The sequence below is a fragment of the Haliotis asinina genome, chromosome 5 (genome assembly GCF_037392515.1).
Source record: "Haliotis asinina isolate JCU_RB_2024 chromosome 5, JCU_Hal_asi_v2, whole genome shotgun sequence".
NCBI classification, from domain to species: Eukaryota; Metazoa; Mollusca; class Gastropoda; order Lepetellida; family Haliotidae; genus Haliotis; species Haliotis asinina.
In genome coordinates this window covers 65893903-65917307 of record NC_090284.1, presented here as the reverse complement: position 1 = coordinate 65917307, position 23405 = coordinate 65893903, and the positions used below count along the sequence as shown (strand labels likewise).

At 39.8% G+C, this 23405-nt stretch overlaps 1 protein-coding gene across 1 annotated transcript in view; it reads left to right on the top strand.

The window, feature by feature from the left end:
- Positions 1-23405, top strand: part of LOC137285088 (zinc finger protein ubi-d4-like) — a 283874-nt gene that overhangs the window by 133319 nt on the left and 127150 nt on the right. The window lies entirely within an intron of this gene.

Sequence of the window (23405 nt, the reverse complement as noted above, 5' to 3'; positions counted from 1 at the left end):
AAGTCGCACTCTGTGATATCACCTACCTACCGCAATGGACTAACATCAACGCCAGCAACAATAAGCTGTTCGTCAGTGGAACTCGCAGTCAGATAACTGACGGCTACTACAGTGTGTGCTCTCTAAACGACGAGGTCTTCAAACCCCTGGGAGCCGAACTCAAGATGAACGACTCAAACGGTACAGTGGTGTTAATCAACAATGGAAGAAACCCCTTGAGGCTCGGCCGACCATTAGCGAGGATACTCGGTATGTCTCCTGACGAGATAAAACCAACAACAACCGTCACAGGCACGAAGTTACCCGACCTAGTACCGTACCGAGAGCTGTACATTCATCTCGGTCAGGTGAGCACAACGTACAACATTCAAGGAGGTCACCCTTCCACTATACTGAGAGCAGTGCCGGTGAAAACTGAGAAATACAACGACGGTAGAACCGAGTCGTTTTCACCACGGCAGTATAAGAGATTAACCCAGGGCAACATACCTGAGCTGATAATATCGGTGTTAGATATAAATCATAATCCTGTAAATATAGGATACCTCAGCTTAACGCTTCATGTAAAATGACCAGCGCACAAGGGCCCGGAGTGAAAAAATGCGTCAATATCGGGATCTCCGACCTCGGAGACACGCGCGGTTTCGACGCTCCCGGAGTAGATGGTAAATCGTACGCCTTGCAACTGAAAAACAACATTTACAAACGCGTTGAAGTCACCTCCGGTGGAACCCTAAGTGATATAGTAGATACCACAAGAGCAACAGTCAACACTAAGTATGCCCTTGTCAACACCGGTAATAACTGGATAATATACCCATCGTTCGGGGGTAAACTGTTCGACTTAGACGATGTTGAGAGCACTACCGTCGCCCGAAACAAGCCATATATGCTCGTCTTCACCGAAGATGACAAGTGGGTGTTGTTACCCGATAACGACTGGTTTCTCAATATTAGGCTCGGCTCCCCCTACGTGTTCACGGATAACAAAGACAACCACCTAAACAAAGTCGTGAACAATGGAACCCTGCTCGTGGCTTACGTCCCAACTCAGAGACGTAGCGTAGTCGTCAGCCCACTCGACACTATGGCAGCCCACATGCTATCGAGTAAACCGACCATACAAAACGTGACATTACAGTTGGTGTCTGAATTCGAAGGCGTGGTCAGTATACTAGAGAGTCTACCGGCAAACTCAACACTGATCATCAAAGTCTACCTAGGGGAACCATCGGGGAATGATGTCGAGATCGTGAAGGGGATCAAACTCGGGTGGGGGAAACGACACCAGTATCAAGTTTGCAACGTTTACGTGCGGGTGGGTGTCGGCTCCAACACCAGTCTGCAGGGGGTCAACGTGATCGTGGAAAACAAGATATCACTAACCAAGATCTTCCTGCCTGACAACATACACTTCATGGGTATGAAGTTCACCCCTGAACTATTATCAGAAAACCAGTTGGAAATTATATCGTAATAGTATAATAATGACCAGTCATCGTCCCAACACTACGCTTAACGACCTAGGAGATACGGAGGGATTCGATCAGCCTGGTGAGGAAGACACCTTATATATCCTGCACTTCAAAGACAACGTGTACAGACGGGTGTCAGATTTAAAAGAGCCCAAATGGCTGATCAACTTAACACTCGCCTCACCTTATATCACAATAGACGCAGATACGTGGTATATCTCTAAGATTAGGAACAACCGTATCTGGTTCGGGGATTTCATTCCGGAGGAATTAGTACCCACGAAAACTACTGATACCGAAAAAAATAGGTAAAAGTCTGGAGCAAAAAATAAATTAACATTTAGCAATAATCCTTATGGCATAGATCTTGTTGGTAGAATATTCTCCCCTTTCACACTCATCATAGAAGTCTTCTTTTATTTAGACAATGAAAACACCTCAAGAGTACACCAATTTTTACCCGGGGTGTCAATACACTGGTATGACGAACACGCAAACAAATATTGTCGTATTGTTATACAACAGGATACCCCCACGGGTCCTATAAACCGCTTAATAAGCCTCAGTGGGGTTTTTATTACAACAGGAAAGTCTATTAGCCTCTCACCTATTACCCTGAGTAGTAATCTAGAACTTGTAGACTTCAAATTCATTGATAGACTATTAACTGAAACCCAATTAAAATATCTTTCAAATTATATATTATAGGATGGGTCTGTACCCAGTCGTAGAGGAAGTAGCGAAGACGCTGGAAATCGTAGATGGGTTCCGCTTGAGGCAGTTATGTGATGTGAAACGCCAACTAGAACAAGACCGTGACACGCGGAAAGCACTATGTAAAAAGTACCATAGAGCTTTCAATATCTTGGACGAGGCTGACACTACCCTTATGACAACCAGCATGGGACTAGGGGCGGCAGGTGTTGGATTGTTAGCTACCATCGTGGCTACACCTATAGTGCTAGGTATTGAAATAACAGCTGGGGTGGCAGGGGTGTTAGGGTTGGCACTTAAGTTGATATCACGCAGACTGCATCGTAAGGCATTGAAACACGACGAGATCAGGGTTCTGGCCGAAGCAAAGCTCAACACAGTAAGTGGGCGTATTTCCACGGCACTCTCTGATAGTAAGATCTCAGAAGAGGAGTTTCGTTCAATCCTCTCTGAACTCACAAAATATAACGGAATGAAACAAGATATTCGGTCCAAGTCTCGTAAGTCTGCTATCAGCGAAGACGAGAAAAAAAAGGGATACAAAAAGCCCAGCAAGCCTTTATTACGAACACCAAAGAGATCATAGGCGGTTCACGTTAAACTGTTTCATCGATATAAACGTGACATAGGCCGGGTGATCGTACCGTACGGCACAGTGTTACCTCCTACCAACACACGTTAAACGGTAAACGTGTAGTAGGGGTAATAGTAGCAAGAGCTAAGGGCCCAACCAAAGCCTTAGTTAGTAAATAAGGCGTTGTAGAGACTTTTTTTGAAAGTGACCCAGAACCCCCATTCCCTATACTACTCAAATAATGTACAAAAATGGGCGCATACAACTATTTCACGGTTACAAAACTAAATGATTCTAACAGAGAAGCGAGTACATGGAGATGAATAATTGTTATCCCCAGACATATTTTTAACATATGTGGGTTACATGCTTCCCTATTGTAGACAGGACAAACAGTATATGGAAGTCATCCTCTATACAAGTTTGACGTAAAACACACAATCTTTTTATTATTACATACAGGATATATTACTGTACGTTGCTGTACCTGCAACTAGGTGTACGCGCGTGTTCATGTGGCCACCATCTGGTCATATACCAACGGCTCCGTGGGTTCTTTTAAGTGCACAGGCACCCGTGGCGAGCCACCTCCTCGTGGTGGGTGCTGGGTAACGCTAAGAGCTCGCCGACACCCCCGTTGTGGACCCGGGGGGATATTTGGTCCACCAACCCGTTTGCCGTGGGTTGCGGCCCTGTGTCGGTGGAGGATGGGAGTCTGGGGGTTGAGGGCACTGGGGGCCTGTGACCGCGTTCCCTTTGCTCAACACACCCCTTCGACCCTTACTTCACCTAGACGGGAGGTTGAATGGGCCCGATTCAACCAATCGGCTGGTCACGCCATGCCCTGTGCGTAGAACTATTTTTGCACAGTTAGTCCATTGGATATTGGTGTCTTTGATATCTGTTATCCAAATATTTTCAAATTATTCCTGATTTTAAATTGCCTAGAGTCCTATGCCAGAAGGCGGTGGCTCACGGGCCAATCTGGTAATGTCAACCTCTGAATTCTGTATGCCTCCAATTACCTGTTTAGGGCTGAACCAGCCTGACTGTGCTTTTTGGTAGGCAAATATGGCTATTCACGTTGTATTTGCTGGAGTATACCACTCTTGAAGCCCTGGTGTTGTAGATGGTTGCCTCTGCAACATCGTCCTTGTTGACACTCGATGGCGGGTGGGGGTCAAGGGTGCTGAATATTACTCACACGCCATGTCTCAAAACCCCAATCCTGGTTCATTGAAGGCAAATAAACGTCGCCACGTAGAATCTTTATCCTCTGATGAAGAAGTTTCTTCAGATGTAGCTAATTCTTGGCCAAAGTTCATTGTTATCTCTTCTTTTGACGGAAACCCACTGAAACTTAATCCTTTCGCTGTGTCCAAAGGCATTCAAAGTGTATGTGGAGAGGTGAAAAATGTCACTGTTCTCCGAAGTGGTTCACTGCTTGTTGAATGTGCACGGAGGCAACAATCTGTCAATTTGCTGAACCTTCAGCAATTTGTTAACACCAAGGTTGTTGTCACGGTGCACAAGTCACTCAATTCATGTAGAGGAATAGTGCGGGATTATGCAAAGTGTCTGTCTGACATGACAGAAGATGAAATATCAGCTGCTTTAAAAAGTCAAGGTGTTACATCTGTAAAACGGTTCACTAGGAAACAGGATAACACTATTGTCAAAACACACACTTACCTCCTTACCTTTGCCTTGTCCTCTTTGCCCAAATCTATAAAGGCCGGGTATTATAACATTGCTGTGGAAGTGTATATACCAACACCACTGAGATGTTTTAAATGCCAAAGATTTGGTCATGGTACCAAGACTTGCAATCACAAGGTTATCTGTGTCCGTTGCAGCGGGGCGCATGAGAGCTCTGACTGCAATAATGAAATCAAGTGTGCTAACTGTCACGGACAGCACTTAGCATCATCCAAATCATGTCCTAGTTTTGAAACCCAATCTAAAATCCTCAAAATTAAGTACACAAACAATATCTCTTTCAGTGAAGCAAGAAAATTAGTTTCCACTGTCACACAGTCTACTGCTTCTACTTACTCCGCTGCAGTTTCTTTAACTCAGCAAACTCAATTTTCACATGTTGTCACAAGACAATCAGTCTCATGTCAAACAGATTTGTCTTGGGTGACAGATAAGCAGATCAGCCTTGGTAACTTTATCTCATCTCCAACTTTGCAGAAATGTTCATCAGCCTCTCAGACGGACGATCTCCCTGAACCGCTATCTGTCCATACGCTTCATTCTACAAGTGACAAAGAAAATGAGAAAAGTCAACTATCAAGAAATAAAAAGAAACATTCAAAGAAAAAGGGTAAACCGCTAATGCATTTGGAGCTGCCTTCCACTTTGGAAACCCCTGTGACGGTTCATAACTCATTTGAACCGCTTGAGATGGATATCACTTCCTCGCACTGTATCGTGCCTGGGAGTGGTCCTTCTACATGTCCTAGATCCCCAGTTCAGCCCCCATGAGTGGCTCAAATCTCATTCAGTGGAATTGCAGAGGACTCAGGAAAAAGTTCAATGAGATACAATTATTAGTCCAAGATATTCAGCCCATAGCAGTTTGTCTCCAAGAGACGTATCTTAAATCTACTGACGACTTTGCTTTAAGAAGATACAACTGTTACCATTCCTTCTCTCCACCCGGAGATAAGGCTTCAGGAGGATCTTCTATTTTGATTCGTCAGGATGCCATAAACAGCTCCATTCCTCTTAAGACAAATCTCCAAGCTGTTGCTGTACGGCTGACTATGCACATTGTATTTACTCTGTGTTCACTGTATATCCCTCCATCTACGACACTGCAACAATCTGATCTTCAACAGCTATACGATCAGCTTCCTAGGCCCTGTATTATCATGGGGGACCTGAATGGACACAACCCTCTTTGGGGAAGCATAACTACAAACACCAAAGGGAGAATACTCGAGGAATTCATAAATGACAATAATCTGTGCATATTTAATGACGATTCAAACACGTACTTACATCCTGCCACTGGAACGTATTCAGCACTGGACGTTTCTCTTACAGATGCGAACTTATTAACTGAATTTGAATGGTCCGTTCATGACGACCTTTGTGGCAGCGATCATTTTCCCACTGTTCTGACAGCGACCAGCCCACATGCTGCTTCATCGTCATCTAGGTGGAATTTTAAAAATGCAAACTGGCACCTGTATGAGGTATTGTGTTCTTCAAATCTAACTCCTGACCATTTTAATAATACCGAAGATCCAATTCAGTTATTTTCAGATAAGCTCAATGCCATAGCTGATCACACAATACCTAAGTCCTCTGCAAATCCTCACATTCGTAAACCATGGTTTACCAATGAATGTAAACAAGCCAGAAAGTGTAGGAAGAAAGCTGAAAAATACTTTCGTCGACATCCCACAGTCCATAATTTAGACAAAGTAAAACTTTCAAATGCCATGGCTCGACGTGCATTCAAACAAAATAAACGTCAGTCTTGGCACAACTATGTTTCCAAAATCAGTTCTCGTACACCGATTTCAAAAGTGTGGAATATGATTCAACGTATCAAGGGTAAAGGTTCGAAATCTTCTGTTCATCATCTCAAGGATGGTGACTCTTTATTGACAGGAAAGGCTGACATTGCCAACAAATTTGGTGAAACACTATCTAAGCATTCCTCTTCAACCAACTATGTCCCCGAGTTTCAGACATACCAGAAACAACAAGAAAAGAAAAGAATTAATTTTAACTCAGACAATGGTGAGGATTACAACGAACTATTTTCACTGCATGAGCTACATACTGCCCTTGAGCAAGCTCATGATACTGCAACAGATGATAATATTCACTATCAGCTCTTGAAGCATTTACCGGAATCATGTTTGGAAACACTTCTACACATTTTTGATACTATATGGACTTTGGGGAATTTCCCATCTTCGTGGCGTAATGCCATTGTCATCCCTATACCAAAACCTGGCCGGGATCACTCTGATCCGTCGAATTACAGACCAATTTCTTTAACGAGCTGTGTCTGTAAAACCATGGAACGAATGGTAAACAATCGTGTAATTTGGTATCTTGAAACCAACAATCTTATTACAAATATTCAATGTGGTTTCAGAAAAAATCGAAGTACCATTGATCATTTGGTACGTTTAGAATCCTTTGTCAAAAATGCTATCGTCAATAAACAACATGCTGTATCAATTTTCTTTGATCTCGAGAAAGCTTATGATACGACCTGGAAGCATGGTATTTTAAAGGATTTACAGGATTTGGGTTTGAGAGGCCGTTTGCCTCTTTTTATATCACAGTTTTTAAAAGACCGGCAATTTCAAGTCCGAGTGGGTTCAACCCTGTCTGATCATTACAATCAGGATCAGGGTGTCCCTCAAAGTAGTATTTTGTCTGTTACGTTATTTAGTATTAAGATCAACAGTTTATCCAAGGTTTTAAATGATTCCATTGATGGATCATTATTTGTGGATGATTTTAATATTTCTTGTCGTGGGAAAAATATGCACACTATTGAGAGACAACTGCAGTTATGTCTCAACAGAATAAATAAATGGTGTCTTGAAAACGGCTTTAAATTTTCTAAATCCAAAACTAATTGCATACACTTTTGTAGAAAATATAAGCCGCATAAGGACCCTGAACTATTTTTAAATGGCACTCCCATCAAAGTTGTAAAGGAGGCCAAGTTTTTGGGTTTAATTTTCGATTCTCATTTAACGTTCTTACCACACATTAAATCCCTTAAAGCTAAATGCCTGAAGGCACTAGACTTGTTAAAGGTTGTTTCTAATTCAAAATGGGGAGGGGATCAAACGACCCTCCTTCACTTATATAGATCGTTGGTACGATCGAAACTTGATTATGGCTCGATCGTCTATGGTGGAGCCTGTCAGAGCAACCTAAAATTACTTGATTCCGTCCACCACCAGGGCCTAAGACTTTGTCTTGGGTCTTTTCGAACTTCTCCTGTTGACAGTCTGTACGTTGAGGCCGATGAACCTTCTCTTAACCACCGCCGTATAAAGCTCTCTTTACAATATATTACCAAATTATTTTCTACTGAGTCAAATCCTGCATTTGACTGTGTCTTTAACCCTCTTTATGAGGATTTGTATAACAAAAAGTCTTCTCTTGTCCCGCCTCTTGGGCTCAGAATTAAGCCATTTATTGCTGCTGCTGGTATTGAGCTGGACAATATAGCTCCTTCCCGACTTCTTTTTTCTCCTCCATGGCAGTTGGTGAGACCACAAGTCGACCTAACATTGACCTCATTTAAAAAATCAGAAACCAATGGCTTACAATATAAACAAGAATATTATCAACTTGAAAAAAAATATACCAATTACAAATTCATATTTACAGATGGATCCAAGGACGGTGGCACAGTGGCTTGTGCCACTGTCATTGGCTCCAGGACAATATCTTCTAGAATACCAGATAAAAGCTCTATTTTTACTGCAGAAGCAAATGCCATATTAACGGCTCTTAAGTATATTCAACGACATCCTAAACATAAACAGTATATAATCTATTCTGATTCTCTTTCTTGCCTTCAGGCTATAAAAAATGTGTTTTGTAAACATCCACTTTTAATTGAGATTATTGAATTGTATAATGATCTTGCTACTGGCCAATGCAACATCGTCTTTTGTTGGTTGCCCAGCCACGTGGGCATTTCTGGAAATACAATGGCCGATCTTGCTGCCAAGGCAGCACTCAACAAATCTATTACACCACTTCTTATCCCTTACTCTGATTTCAAAGCTTGCATTAGAACTTACATCCGTGATCTGATGCAGAAGAAGTGGGACACCCAAGTGGGAAGAAATAAATTACACGCCATAAAACCGTATATTGGATATACCCACTTGGGTTGTCAGTCGAGATTTGAAGAGGTCATCATGCGACGATGTCGTATTGGCCACACAAGGTATACCCATGCGTACATGTTAAAAGGTGAGGATCCTCCGTTTTGTATCCCTTGTGATGAGAGAGTTACAGTCAAGCATATCCTGCTTGACTGTGTTGAATTCTCCATCACAAGGGATAAATATTTCAATGTGAAAACACTTCATGATCTTTTTAGCACAGTTAATTGTCCTTTAATCATTGGTTTTTTAAAAGAAATAGATTTTCTGGTTGAATTTTGATTAATATATTCTGTATATAGTTGTATTTTAATGCTTGGTAGTTTATGTCAGTAACTTTGATTGGTCGTGGCTGTACCCTCGAAGGGGGTTGAAGTAGTGTAAAATTATCGTCCCCCGGAGAAGGTACGTAAGTCCCGATACTTTCATTGTCAATTTAAATTTACCAATAGTTTTTAATCGTAGTATATTTGTTATTTTAATGTATGGCTAGCATTGTCCAAATTGCTAATGGCTGAAGGGATGGTGTAAATCCAGCTACGGTCCATGCAGGAAGCTGAGGTACTGTAAGTCCCCATGGTCCCTAGTGTGGTGATCTACCTTCAGTTGTTGGCAATCTATAGCCCAATTTTACATTGTGATGTCCAAATTGGTTTGTATTGTTCTATTATTTTTTAGATTTCGACGCTAGTTGTATATTCTCAATGTGATAATCTAGTCATTTTACTGTCCTTCGTTGACAGGTTTTTACTATATGCACGTCTTCATTTCAATATGTAATATGTTCACGTCACAATATGGCTGCAATATTGCCGATGTGACGTTAAATATTAACTCACTCACTTTAAGTGCACAGGGTTGTGTACTGTTCATTAGTGGCTGTGACAACACTGAAAGAGTTTGCACACAATGTTGATCTCAAGGTTTTTTACACCTGGTCCGAAGTGGGCTCCAACTCATCGCCTCAACCTCCCTGGACCACTAGCCTGGCGCTTTAACAAGCTCGCTCACCGCGCCCCAGTCTTAATGAGTTCAGTGTAGAGCACAGTCATCCAATGTTAACTATCACCAGATCTTGAGTGTGTAATTTTCCGAGTTGTATTAAAAACTGTCACCAGCCAGTGGGGCTAATGATCACAAAATGTCACTTGCCCTTCAGACACTTTACTGGCCCGAATAATTAATGATAATTTATAGATAATAAAACAACGCATATGAGAATAGTTAGAGTATTCATTTCACAAATTAATTGATCTAGACTATTATCTCTGAGTCTCTGACACTGGAGAACCCTCCTTAGACGTTTGTGTTTTGCCTTTAACCAGTGGTGAATCACTGTGTCACTTCAGAATTGACGGCACCCGTGGCGAGCCACCTCCACGTGGTGGGTGCTAGGTAACGCTAAGAGCTCGCCGACACCCCCGTTGTGGACCCGGGGGATATTTGGTCCACCAACCCGTTTGCCGTGGGTTGCGTCCCTGTGTCGGTGGAGGACGGGAGTCTGAGGGTTGAGAGCACTGGGGCCTGTGATCGCGTTCCCTTTGCTCAACACACCCCTTCGATCCTTATTTCACCTAGACGGGAGGTTGAATGGACCCGGTTCATGCCAGCTCCTGTGCATGTAATACACACACACACCCACGCACGCACGCACACACACACACACACACATATATATATATACACATATATATACACACACATATATATATCATTGCACATGTATGATTTGAAATTTATGTAATTTTGGTCTTAATTTTATTTTAGAACTTGCCTAGAGTCTTATGCCCAGAAGGCGATGGCTCATGGGCCAATCTGGTGGATCAATTATTCATAATTCTTCTACTGGAGTATATCATCCGGGTATCCTTGGTGCTGCAAGCTGGAGGTCCGCTTGCTTTAGCATTGTCCTTGGAGAGCATAAATGTGATACTCCGTGGTGGGTGGGGAGCTCGGATGATGAACCATATGACACCAACCATTGCTTATGAAGTACCCAACAAGAAAACAAAACGTCCACTTGAAATTGATCCTGTTGATACTGACCACAGACCGTCTCTATGGATTGAGTAATGGCCACGTTTCCTTGTTATTTTGACTCCGGACAAGACGCCATTAAAGATGAACCCTTTCGCAGTATCTAAGGGTATTCAAGGCATTGCAGGGGATGTTAAGAACATTCGACTCTAACGTTCGTGTGCGCTACTAGTTGAGTGCGGCAAGAAACAACAAGCATCCAATCGGAAGTGTGTTGAATCTTTTGTCGGCATTCCGATCACGGTCTCTGCTCACAAGACCTTGAACAGTAGTAAAGGTATCATCAGAGATCGTGATCGATTGTTTGCTGATATGTCTGAAATTGACATAGAATCAGAAATGAAAGATCAAGGTGTGCTGTATGTAAACCGATTTTCAACCCGAAAAAACAATGAAACAGTCCAAATAAATACGTATCTGTTTACTTTTCCATGTCCAAATGCTCCTAAATCAGTGAAGGCAGGCTATTGTAACATACAAGTTGATAACTACATCCCCAACCCGCTCAGGTGTTTTAAATGCCAAAAATATAGACACGGTGTAAATACTTGCACATTGTCTGTTGTGTGTGCTCACTGTGGTGAGAAAACACACACAACAGAAGATTGTGAAAGTGATATAAAAAGAAAAATGCACCAACAACTGAGGCAACCATTCCTTATTTTCTAAACAGTGTCCTACTTGGAAAGAGCAAATGGAGATAAACAAAATAAAGTTTACTCATAATGTCTCCTTTTCTGAGGCCAAAAAACTGGTAAAGAGATCTGAACTTTCAGAAAGTTATGCTACAGTAGCACAAACATCATCGGAGTCTACCTCTAAAATAACAAAATCATCCACAGGCTGCCAGACTACCTCCACAGCTTTTGTACCCTGCTATATCACTTCAGACTGAGGAATCACTTCCTAGTACATCAAAGTCTTCTTCTGATCACAAATCATCATCATCTCAGTCACACTCAAAGTCTCAATCGACCGCTGATTGTCAACTAACTGTTAAAAGTAAAGCTAAGCCAAAGCCTGATGCTTCAATACAACAAAGTGGCAGAGCCCCTAAAGGTTTACAAAATAAAATTCAATTGTTCAACAAATATGGGTCTCTGGAAGACATGGACGTTTCTGAAAACGTCCATTCTAGGGCACATAGCTTGTCGCCCTCCAAAAGAGTGCGGGGTAGATCCCCAGTAAATCCCCCCCAAAAGATAGTTTATTCTAGTAATATAGTACAGTGGCACTGCAGAGGATCGAGGACTAATTTACATGAATTACAGCTATTAGTCCAAGATTTTACACCTTCAGCGTTATGTCTCCAAGAGACATATTTAAAACAAACAGATACATTTGACCTTCGTCAATTTAATGCATATCAATGTTTTTCACCTCCGGATGATAGGGCCACTGGCGGATCATTCATTCTACTCAGACAAAACGTTATTCAAAGCCCTGTTCCACTTATTACTAATATGCAGGCTGTTGCAGTGAAAATTACTTTACATGTAGCGTTTACACTATGCTCTCTTTATATTTCGCCGTCTTCGACGTTTGCCAAAACTGATCTTCAAGCTCTATATGACCAACTGCCGAAGCCCTGTATTATAATGGGAGATTTAAATGGGCACAACCCACTCTGGGGTAGTGTAACTACAAACGCTAAACGTAAATTGTTGGAGGACTTTTGTTCTGACAATGATTTATGTATTTATAATGATGGTTCCAAGACATATTTACACAATGGTACAGGGACTTATTCTGCTCTCGACTTGTCACTGACATATTCAGAACTACTCAATGAATTCGAATGGTCAGTCCACCATGACCTCTGTGGAAGTGACCATATTCCTACTATATTAAAAGCTGTAAGTCCATCTGATGCTCCTCCATCATCAAGGCGGAATTTTAAAAAGGCTAACTGGGCTTTATATCAAACACTGTGTGCTGAAAAACTTATACCTGAACGTTTTATTGACGTTCCTGGTGCTATTAAATGTTTTTCTGATGAACTGAATTCCATAACTGATGAGTGTATACCAGAGTCCAGTGCAGTTCCACATATTCGAAAACCATGGTTCAGCGATGAATGCAACAAGCTAGGAAGGCAAGGAAAAAAGCAGAACATTATTTCCGTCGCCATCCTATGGTACATAATTTAAATAAATTAAAAGTTTTTAATGTTAAAGCACGGCGTACTTGTAAACAGAACAATCTTGGCAAAATTATATATCCAAAATAAATACTCGGACACCCATGTCCATGGTATGGAGTGAGTGAGTTAATATTTAACGTCACATCGGCAATATTGCAGCCATATCGTGACGAGAACGAGTAGTTATGTAAATACAAATGAATTAATAGCACATACGTTGTAAAACCCTGTCGACAAAGGACAGTAAAACTAACTAGGATATCACAGAGTAGAATGTAAAACTAGTGAATAGACCTAAAACAATGTATCTATACAGGACAGTACAATATAAAAATGAGCTATAGGTTGCCAATAACTGAAGGTAGATCACCATACTAAGGGCCATGGGGAGTCACAGTACATTTGCTTCCTGTATGGACCCTAGTTGGATTTACATCATCCCTTCAGCCGTTAGCAATTTAGACAAATCTAGCCATAAACTAAAAACACACTTATTCTACAATTAAAAAGCTGGAAAACTTAAATTTACTTCAAATGTTTTTGGACTTATGTACCCTCTCAGGAGGACAATTATTTTACGGTACTTCAACCCCCTCCAAGGGTACAGCCACTAACGGTTTGAGTCACTAATTTAATCTTCCAATTATAAAATATTTATCTATTTACAGTTCAGTTAATAAATCTAATTCTTTTAAAAATGCAATAATTGAATGAGGGCTAACATTGCTAAAAAGATCCTTCATTGTTTGTGAATTAAAATACTGATCCCTAGTGATGGAATACTCAACACAGTCAAGCAAGACATGCTTGACTGTGATTCTTTCATCACAAGGGATGCAGAACGGAGGATCCTCACCTTTCAAAAGGTATTCATGAGTATATCTCGTATGGCCAATACGACATCGCCGCATAATGACCTCCTGAAATCTGGATTGACAACCCAAGTGGGTATAACCAATATAAGGTTTTATTTCATGTAATTTATTTACACCCACTTGGGTGTCCCACCTCTTTTGCATCAGATCTCGGATATACGATCCAATGGTAGCTTTATAATCAGAGTATGGGACAAGAAGTGGAGTCTCGGAGTTTTTGAGTGCTGCCTTGGCAGCAAGATCGGCCATTGTGTTACCAGAAATGCCTACATGGCTGGGTAACCAACAAAAGACGATGTCGTATTGGCCAGTAGCAAGATTATTATACATTTCAATTATTTCTATTAAAAGTGGATGTTTACATGACATGTTTTTAATTGCCTGGAGGCAAGAAAGAGAATCAGAATAGATAATATACTGTTTATGTCTGGGGTGTCTTTCAGTATATTTAAGAGCAGTTAATATTGCGTTAGCTTCTGCTGTGAAAATAGAACTATTATCTGGTAATCTGAAAGATATTGTTCTGGATCCAATGACAGTGGCACAAGCCACTGCGCCACCATCCTTGGACCCATCTGTAAATATAGATTTGTATGTATTATACTTACTTTTTAATTGATTATATTCTTGTTTATATTGTAATTCATTTGTTTCTGATTTTTTAAAACTTGTCAGTGTTAGGTCAACTTCGGGTCTAACTAACTGCCAAGGTGGAGACGAAAGTAGACGGGAAGGAGATATATTGGCTAGCTCAATGCCGCAAGCAGACAGAAAAGGTTTCACTCTAAGTCCCAGAGGCGGAACAAGAGAAGACTTTTTATTGTACAGATCCTCATAAAGAGGATTAAAAACACAGTTAAATGCAGGGTTGGCTTCATTAGAATATAATTTTGTTATATACTGTAAGGAGAGTTTCATACGTCGTTGAGTAAGAGATGGCTCATCGGCCTCGACGTAAAGACTGTCAATAGGAGAAGTTCTAAATGACCCAAGACATAGTCTTAGACCTTGATGGTGGATAGAATCAAGTAGTTTGAGGTTGCTTTTACAGGCTCCACCATAAACGATGGAGCCGTAATCAAGTTTCGAACGGATGAGAGATATGTATAAGTGGAGTAGGGTAGTTTGGTCTCCTCCCCACTTTGAATTGGAAACAACTTTTAACAGATCAAGTGCCTTCAGGCATTTAGTTTTAAGGGATTTAATGTGGGGTAGAAAAGTTAGATGTGAGTCGAAAATAAGACCCAACAACTTGGCCTCCTTTACTACTTTGATGTGGGTGCCATTTAAAAATAGTTCTGGATCTTTATGCGGTTTGTACTTTCTGCAGAAATGCAAACAATTTGTTTCTGTTATAGAAAATTTAAACCCGTTTTCAAGTGACCATTTTTCAATTTTATTGAGACAAATTTGCAATTGTCTCTCTATTGTATGCATATTTCTACCTCTACAAGAAACATTAAAATCATCCACAAATAGTGATCCATCTACTGAATCACTTAAAACTTTAGAAAGACTATTGATTGTAATACTAAATAAAGTCACAGACAAAACACTGCCTTGTGGAACACCCTGATCTTGATGAAAATAATCTGAGAGGGTTGATCCCACACGTACTTGAAACTGTCATTTAAAAAATTGGATATGAACTGAGGCAAGCGACCTCTCAACCCAAAAGAATATAAATCTTTCAAAATACCATGCTTCCAAGTAGTATCATATGCTTTTTCGAGATAAAAAAAGATTGATACTGCATGTTGTTTTTTAATGAAAGAATTTTTTACAAATGATTCCAACCGAACCAAGTGGTCAATTGTGCTTCGGTTTTTACGAAAACCACATTGTATATCAGTAATAAGATTGTTGGTTTCCAAAAACCAAACTAAGCGATTATTTACCATTCGCCCCATGGTTTTGTAAACACAGCTAGTTAAGGAAATAGGTCGGTAATTTGATGGATCTGTATGATCCCTCCCAGGCTTTGGAATAGGAACAACTACGGCCTTTCGCCATGAAGGGGGAAAATGTTGGGTTATCCAAATATGGTCAAAAATACCAAGTAACGTTTCGAGACATGATTCAGGCAAGTGTTTTAAGAGTTGGTAATGGATATCATCAGGTCCTGTTGCAGTATCGTGAGCCTGTGATAGCGCAGTATGAAGTTCATGCAATGAAAATACCTCATTATAATCTTCACCATTATCAGATTTAAAAGTTACTGGTTTCTTCTCTTGGTGTGTTTGATAAGTCTGGAATTGTGGATGATAATTTGAGGAGGACGAATGTTTAGCCAAAGTTTCACCCAACTTGTTTGCAATATCAGACTTTTCAGTTAGTATGTTATTATCATTTTTGAGATGCTGAATACTACTGGATTTGGAACCCTTGCCTTTAATTTTTTGGATCATATTCCATACCCTTGACATAGGAGTACGGGAATTTATTTTGGAAACGTAATTTTTCCAAGTATGACGTTTAGTGTGTTTAAACGTTCGTCGAGCTTTAGCGTAACTGATTTTTACATTATTTAAGTTATGAACAGTGGGATGAAGACGAAAATATTTCTCTGCTTTCTTCCTCTTTTTCCTAGCCTGTTTGCATTCATCATTAAACCATGGTTTACGGATGTGCGGATTTACAGAGGACTTAGGAATAGTTTCATCAGCTATATGTTTTAGTTTGTCTGAGAATATTTTAATTGGATCAGGGACATCCATGAAAAGGTTTGGTTTAAGTTCCATAAGGCAGGTGGCCTGAAATAATGGCCAATTGGCCTTTGAAAAATTCCATCTTGTTACAGGCGGATCATCGGAAGGGTTAATTGCTGTAAGTACTGTAGGAAAATGGTCACTACCACAAAGATCATTATGGACTGACCATTCAAACTCATTATAAACGTTTGAATCAGTGAGTGACAGATCTAAAGACGAATATGTTCCCGTTACAGGATGCAAATACGTGTTAGAGCCATCATTGAATATACATAAATTATTATCAGATATAAACTCTTCAAGAACTTTCCCTTTACTGTTGGTATCAGGACTTCCCCATAATGGGTTATGTCCATTGAGATCACCCATTATGATACAGGGTTTTGGTAATTGGTCATACAAATTTTGAAGATCATTCTGATGGATGATGGAAGAAGGGGAGATATACAAGGAACAAAGAGTAAGAGTTATATGTAAAGTAAGACGAACAGCAACAGCCTGATGATTGGTTTTAAGAGGAACAGGGCTATGAATAGTACCATGTCTCACCAATATGGAAGATCCACCAGTGGCTTTGTCACCAGGGGGTGAAAAAGAATGATAAGAATGGTATTTACGCAATTCGAACTTATCAGTACGTTTCAAGTACGTTTCTTGAAAACTAAATGCTGATGGTTTATAATCCTGTGCTAATAATTGTACTTCATTAAAATTGGTCCTAAGTCCTCTGCAATTCCATTGGATTAAGGAATTATTGTTCATTTAATAGCAGGTGGTAGTACTGGGGACCGACTTTTCCCCTTCCGAGGCGAACTGCTTCTATTTCGCGCACGGGGATGAGGAGAGACGTCCATGTCTTCTAAAAGTTGAAACTTGTTATAGACTTGTACAGGATCACGTGATCCCTTTTGTACTCGATCAGTTTTTTGTCTATAATCTACTTTATGACAAGGATTTTTCACTGCAGGAGATATTGTTTGTGATTCAGTCTGGCAAGCTGATGTGGCATGATTCTTATCACCAGCAGAATCTGTTGTACTTAAAGTTTGTTTGTCAGCTTTGACCCAGGTGATATCTGTCTGACATGAAACAGACAGCACAGATTTAGCATGAGGGCGAGCAACGACAGCAGAGTATGTTATACTTGATGGCTGAGGCGAGGCTGCATTTACTAAACGTTTTGCCTCATGATAGGTGACATTCTTTTGAGTTTTGATCTTGATAATTTCATATTCACGTTTCCAGATTTCACATGACTTTGATGAAGACATATGGTCTCCCAGACAATTAACACATTTTGGAGAAGACAAACAGTCAGAACTTTCATGATCTTCTTCACCACATCTGTAGCATGTTGCACGATTCCTGCAAGATTGGGCACCGTGACCAAACTTTTGACACTTGTAACAACGAAGTGGATTTGGAATATATTGCTCCACTTCGATATTACAATATCCAGCTTTGATATACTTTGGATGTTTCGGTTGTGAAAAAGAAATCAAATAAGTATTTGTATTGAAAGTTTCTCCATTTTTCTTAAAAGTGAATCGTTTGACATGAGTGACTCCTTGATTTTGTAGTTCAGTGGCGATTTCTGTTTCACTCATGTGGGCAAGCCACCGGTCCCTGTCTCTCAAGATGCATTTGCTGCTGTTCAAAGACTTATGGGGTGAAACAGATACTGCAGTATTTGCAAGCTGTTTTGTACCTATGAGGGTAGCTGATTGTTTCGCTGTTTTACACTCTATGAGGAGAAACCCAGATCTAATTTTTGTAACAGCTTGGACATCCCCAACAAGTCCATAAATTGCTTTTGATGTGGCAAATGGATTGAGTTTTAGAGGTTCACCGTCAGCAGAAGATACAACCAAAAATCTGCTCCATGTATCCGGTAATCTGTTTGTAGCACTGTCCTCGTCCGAGGACAAACACTCATCTAGTGCTCGTTTGTGTTTTTTGGGTTGAGCCATGGTAAATAATATAAAGTTCACCATCCCAGCTCCCCACCCTCCACCGAGTATCACATGGACAATGCTATATACCAGTGGCTCTCCGACTGGCAGCACCAAGGATACTGGAATGGTATATTCCAGCAGAAGACTAATTCAAAATTAATCGATCCACCAGATTGGCCCATGAGCCACCGCCTTCTGGGCATAAGACTCTAGGCAAAGTTCATAACGTCAGTTTTCAAATCTAAAAGTTATATATGAATGAAAAAGCCAAGGCCAAAATTGAAACAGTACAAAATCAAATCTGTGCAATTACATAAATAATCCACGCACAGGGCTTGGCATGACCAGCCGATTGGTCGAACCGGGCCCATTCGACCACTCGTCTAGGCGAAGTCAGGGCCGAAGTGGTGTATTGAGCAACAGGAACACGGTTACAGGTCCCTATTGCCCTCAACCACCAGGATCCCCTCCTCCGCCGACACAGGGCCGCAACCCACGGCAAACGGGTTGGTGGACCAAATATCCCCCCGGGTCCACTACGGGGGTGTCGGCGAGCTCTTGGCGTTACCCAGCACCCACCACGAGGAGGTGGCTCGCCACGGGTGCCCCATGGTATGGAACGTGGTCCAGAAAATCAAAGGTAAAGGTACTAAATCTACTGTCCATCATCTTAAACATGGAGATCAATTACTTACGGATAAATCAGAACAGAACAAACGCCAATCTTGGCAAAATTATGTATCCAAAATACATTCTCGGACACCCATGTCCATGGTATGGAACATGATCCAGAAAATCAAAGGTAAAGGTACTAAATCTACTGTCCATCATCTTGGAGATCAATTACTTACGGATAAATCTGATATTCGAATAAACTAGGCGAAACTCTCGCTAAACATTCTTCCTCTTCTAATTATATACCTAAATTTCAGGAATATCAAAAACAGCAAGAAAACAAAACTATTAATTTCAATTCTGACAACGGGGAAGATTGTAATGAAACATTTTCTATTCATGAACTCCATACTGCTCTTGATCAAGCTCATGACACTGGTACAGGAGCTGATAACATACATTATCAACTCCTGAAGCTCTTACCAGAATCCTGTTTATCAATTTTTGATGATATTTGGACTTTCGGGAAATTTCCTTCTTCATGGCGTGATGCTATAGTAGTACCAATACCTAAACCTGGACGTGATCATACGGATCCATCCAATTATCGTCCGATTTCATTAACTAGCTGTGTTTGCAAGACCATGGAACGCATGGTAAATAATCGACTTGTTTGGTACTTGGAAACAAATAACCTTACCAGAGATATACAATGTGGTGTCCGTAAAAAACGCGCTGATTAAAAAACAACACGTTGTGTCTATCTTTTTTTTGAGAAGGCATAGGACACAACCTGGAAATGTGACATTTTGAGAGATTTATATGATTTCGGTTTGCGAGGTCGTTTGACTGAATTCATAGCCAAATTTTTAAATAACAGACAATTTCAAGTCCGTGTGGGTTCTACCCTGCCTGATCATTACAATCAGGATAAGGGTGTTCCACAAGGCAGTATTTTGTCAGTCACACTTTTTTGTTTTAGTATAAAGATAAATAGTTTCTCAAAAGTTTTAAACAATTCAATTGATGGATCATTATTTGTGGATGATTTGAATATTTCTTGTCGTGGGAAGAATCTGCATACTATTGAAAGGCTACTGCAGATAAATGATGTCTTGAAAACGGCTTCAAATTTTCTAAATCAAAAACCAATTGTATACATTTCTGCCGTAAATATAAACCTCATAAAAACCCAGAACTATTTCTAAGTGGCACCCCTATCAAAGTTGTGAAGGAGGCTAAGTTCTTGGGACTTATTTTGTATTCACATTTGACCTTTTTGCCCCATATAAAATCCCTGAAAGCCAAATGCTTGAAGGCACTCGATTTATTAAAGGTTGTTTCTAATTCAAAGTGGGGAGGGGATCAGACTACCCTCCTTCACTTATATAGATCACTCGTCCGCTCAAAACTTGATTGTGGCTCCATCGTATATGGTGGAGCCTGCAAAAGCAACCTGAAACTATCAGATTCTGTCCATCACCAAGGTCTAAGACTTTGTTTTGGTTCCTTCAGAACTTCACCTATTGACAGTCTCTACGTTGAGGCCAATGAACCATCTCTTACACAACGTCGTATTAAATTATGCTTACAGTATATTACTAAATTACACTCTAATGAATCTAACCCTGAATATAACTGTGTGTTCAATCCCATTTATCAGGATTATTTCTCTTGTTCCACCTCTAGGGCACAGAATTAAACCCTTTCTTTCTTCAGCCGGCATTCAGCTGGAAAACATATCTCCCTCCCGTCTTCTTTCTTCTCCTCCTTGGCAGATGGTTAGGCCACACGTTGACCTACCATTAATTACATTAAAAAATCAGAAACGAATGCATTACAGTATAAGCAAGAATATAATCAATTGAAACATAAATATAGCAATTATAAATCCTTATTTACATATGGGTCCAAGGACGGTGGCGCAGTGACTTGTGCCACCGTCATTGGATCCAGAACAATATCTTCTAGATTACCAGATAATAGTTCTATTTCTACAGCAGAAGCTAACGCCATATTAACAGCTCTTAAATATATTCAAAGACATCCTAAACGTAAACAATATATAATCTATTCAGACTCTTTTTCTTGTCTTCAGGCGATTAAAATGTATCATGTAAACGTCCACTTTTAATTGAAATTATTGAATTGTATAATAATCTTGATACTGACCAATACGACATTGTCTTCTGTTGGTTACCCAACCATGTAGGCATTTCAGGTAACACAATGACCGATCTTGCTGCCAAGGCAGCACTCAACAAATCTGTGACACCACTTCTTATTCCATACCCTGATTACAAAGCGAGCATTAGAACTTATATACGTGATCTGATGCAAAAGAAGTGGGACACCCAAGTAAGTATAAATAAATTACATGAAATAAAACCGTATATTGGTTACACCTACTTGGGTTGTCAGTCCAGATTTGAAGAGGTTATTTTACGACAATGTCGCATTGGCCATACTAGATATACTCATGGATACCTTGTAAAAGGTGAGGATCCTCCATTTTGTATCCCTGGTGATGACAGAGTCACGGTCAAGCATATATTGCTTGACTGTGTTGAATTCTCCATCACAAGGGATAAATATTTTACAGTTAAAACAGTGAAGGATCGTTTTAACAGCGTTAATTCTCATTTAATTATAGGTTTTTTAAAAGAAATTGGTTTTTGGTTGAATTCTGAATAGTATGTTCTGTAAATAGATGTTTTTAATGATTAGTAGTTTGGTTTAGTAACTTGAATTGTTGGGGGCTGAACCCTCAAAAAGGGTTGAAGTATTGTAAAATTATTGTCCTCCTGAGAGACAAAAACATTCACAGTAAATGTAAATCTACCAGGTTTTCAATCGTAGTATTCATGTTATTTTAATTTTGGCTAACATTTCGTACAATCGCTAGTAGCTGAAGGGATGGTATAAATCCAACTAGGGTCCATGTAGGTAGCTAAGGTATTGTAAGTCCCCATGGTCCCTAGTGTGGTGATCTACCCTCTGTTGTTGGCGATCTATAGTCTGTTTTTATATTGTATTGTCTAAATAGTGATATTAGTTTTAACTTTCCATGCTAGTTTTAATTGAACTTGTGATATTCTAGCTGTTTTACTGTCCTTTGTTGACAGATTTTACAACATGTATATATTTCATTTAAATGTTCTCGTCACGATATGACTGAGATATTGCCGATGTGACGTTAAATTTTAACTCACTCCCTTACTGAGAATTGACCAATGATTTAGACAGTTATTTGTCTAACTATTTGTTTATGTTTTTAATGCTAAAATTAACAAGTCAGGATTCAGAGAATATGATCAGCTCCTAAATTATCACAAGCCAAGCGGACTGTCTTCACTAACTTTTGACAGGCTCGAGCAAATGTAGGCATTTTGCTAGGCAGTTATTTCGAACACTGGTTCAGATATATATATATATATATATATATATATATATATATATATATATATATATATATATATATATATATATATATATATATATATATATATATATATATATATATAAACAGTAATTTCATTATACATTTTCTGGTTTCTCTTGATTCATACGATCTATAGCTGTGAGTCGTACTGCAGGATACAATGTATTTTGACACCAAAAATTTACTTTGAATACAGTTCAACACGATCTTTGGATTTTTTGCCTGAAAGCTAAATATGGAACGGGTTTGTTTCATAGCAATGCTTCCAGTAAACTATCATTAGCAAATAACACCAACTCTAAAGCACCTGGATACAGATGAATACCGTCATTCCCCTCTCTAACATAATCATTGTTTTCAATGAAACAAGAAAACATCAACGGACTTAATAAGCAGCTTTATTTCAAGCAAAGAGCACAAAATGCTAACAGACCATCAAGTCGTATACATCCTGTAACATTTATGTGTGTACATACTTTAAAAAAACTTAAAATATCTTAACACTGAATACTTTATACTATCTGTGTACTACAAACGTAATTCCTTTCACATATTAAACTCAAATATACGTTACCATATGTACAACGTATATTTACAAGGTTATACTGTATACCGTAAAGACTGAAGTACATTTGTTGGTTATTTCTTCACACTATTAAAAGATACAACATCATCAACAGGAGAGAAAGACGTCATCGTCGACTTCGAGACAGAAGGGGTAAAGATAAACATCTGCAGAAATAAACAACTATATGCTGGAAACTTCTCCATGCCACATAGAAGCTTGAAAGACATCCAATAATTAGTGAAATCCCTTGAGAAACTAAACGTCACAGCAAACTCTAAACAGACCATCTTAACAAGGGACTTCAAATGACCTACCATAAACTGGAACAGCTTTACAGTTCACCCGAGTGCGCCAGACAGAACGGTAAAACAAGCCCCGAGAGACTTACTCAAATTCACGACTGTCCAA